This window comes from Petromyzon marinus, unplaced genomic scaffold (genome assembly GCF_048934315.1).
Source record: "Petromyzon marinus isolate PM22_M1 ecotype Great Lakes invasive population unplaced genomic scaffold, UKy_Petmar_22M1.pri1.0 PM_G_Scaffold_140, whole genome shotgun sequence".
NCBI classification, from domain to species: Eukaryota; Metazoa; Chordata; class Hyperoartia; order Petromyzontiformes; family Petromyzontidae; genus Petromyzon; species Petromyzon marinus.
In genome coordinates, this window is record NW_027422696.1 from 265,001 (window position 1) to 267,500 (window position 2,500).

The following is a 2,500-nucleotide window of genomic DNA, read 5'->3' on the forward strand; positions in this document are numbered from 1 at the left end:
GAAATCCCTCGGAATGGGAAAAAACGGGTCATTTTCGTGTCGCCACATTGCATGCGAACCGCATGAAACTTCCAGAGGCATTTGCAGCAGGAATGCATGTGCACTCAAAAAATGTGATATTTTTCACGGAGAGACCCCGTGAAACGCTAGAAGTGGGCGGGGATGTCTCTCTTGTGGCTCACGGGGCTGTTAGGGTGGCACAGAAATCCCTCGGAATGGGAAAACGGGTCATTTTCGTGTCGCCACATTGCATACGAACCGCATGAAACTTCCAGAGGCATTTGCAGCAGGAATGCATGTGCACTCAAAAAAGTGAATATTTCTCACGGATAGACCCCGTGATACGCTAGAAATTGGCGGGGATGTCTCTCTTGTGGCTCACGGGGCTGTTAGGGTGGCACAGAAATCCCTCGGAATGGGAAAACGGGTCATTTTCGTGTCGCCACATTGCATGCGAACCGCATGCAACTTCCAGAGGCATTTGCAGCAGAAATGCATGTGCAGTCAAAAAAAAATTGATATTTTTCACGGATAGACCCCGTGAAACGCTAGAAATTGGCGGGGATGTGTCTCTTGTGGCTCACGGGGCTGTTCGGGTCGCACAGAAATCCCTGGGAATGGGAAAACGGGTCATTTTCGTGTTGCCACATTGCGTACGAACCGCATGAAACTTCCAGAGGCATTTGCAGCAGGAATGCATGTGCACTCAAAAACTTCTATATGTTTCACGGATAGACCCCGTGAAACGCTAGAAATTGGCGGGGATGTGTCTCTTGTGGCTCACGGGGCTGTTAGGGTGGCACAGAACTCCCTCGGAATGGGAAAAGGGGTCATTTTCGTGTTGCCACATTGCATAGGAACGCCATGAAACTTCCAGAGGCATTTGCAGCAGAAAGGCACGTGCACTCAAAAATTTTAATATTTTTCACGCATAGACCCCGTCAAACGCTAGAAGTTGGCGGGGATGTCTCTCTTGTGGCTCACGGGGCTGTTAGGGTCGCACAGAAATGCCTCGGAATGGGAAAACGGGTCATTTTTGTGTGGCCACATTGCATAGGAACGGCATGAAACTTCCAGAGGCATTTGCAGCAGGAATGCATGTGCACTCAAAAACGTCTATATTTTTCACGGATAGACCCCGTGAAACGCTATAAATTGGCGGGGATGTCTCTCTTGTGGCTCACGGGCGCTGTTAGTTAGGGTCGCACAGAAATCCCTCGGAATGGGAAAAGGGGTCATTTTCGTGTTGCCACATTGCGTACGAACGGCATGAAACTTCCAGAGGCATCTGCAGCAGAAATGCATGTGCACTCAAAAACGTCTATATTTTTCACGGATAGACCCCGTGAAACGCTAGAAATTGGCGGGGATGTGTCTCTTGTGGCTCACGGGGCTGTTAGGGTCGCACAGAAATCCCTCGGAATGGGAAAACGGGTCATTTTCGTGTTGCCACAATTGGCATACGAACGGCATGAAACTTCCAGAGGCATTTGCAGCAGAAATGCATGTGCACTCAAAAACGTGAATATTTTTTCACGGATAGACCCCGTCAAACGCTCGAATTTGGCGGGGATGTTTCTCTTGTGGGTCACGGGGCTGTTCGGCTCGCACAGAACTCCCTTGGTCCACCTGATTCGTGCATACAGGCAGCAACTAAAACTCTGTAAACCTGCTGTGAGGACATCTAAACAGTGGACCAGTGAGGCTGTGGAAGATTTGCGGGCGTGCTTAGACTGTACTGACTGGGATATGTTCACGACTGCTACCAATAGTCTGGATGAACTCACAGAGGCTGTGTACATCAGCTTCTGTGAGGACTGCTGTATCCCAACACGTACCAGGGTGAACTTTAACAACAACAAGCCCTGGTTCTCAGCAAAGCTCAAAAGGTTGAGGTTGGAGAAGGAGGAAGCGTTTAGGAGTGGGGATAGAGACAGATTCAAGGAGTCGAAGAACAGGTTTAGCAAAGCGGTGAGAGAGGCTAAACGACTGTACTCAGAGACACTAAAACACCAGTTCTCTACTAACGACGCTGCTTCTGTCTGCCAAAGGGCTCAGGCACATCACCAACTACAAACCCAGAGCGCCCCACACCACTAACGACTCCCGCCTAGCCAACGACCTGAACGAGTTCTACCGTAGATTTGAAAGACAATTGGACTGTCCTGAACCACCCCTTCCCACCCAAGAGGCCCCATCCCCCACCCATACTACAGAAACGACTCTCTCCTTTCAGGAGGGAGAAGTTAATGGGCTTTTCAAGAGGCAGAATCCACGCAAAGCAGCCGGGCCGGACTCTGTCTCTCCAGCCACCCTCAGGCACTGCGCTGGCCAGCTGTCTCCGGTGTTCACCAACATCTTTAACACCTCCCTGGAGACATGCCATGTACCAGCCTGTCTCAAGTCCTCCACCATCATCGCTGTGCCCAAAAAGCTAAGGCCAACAGGACTAAATGATTACAGACCGGTCGCCCTTACATCTGTGGTAATGAAGTCTTTT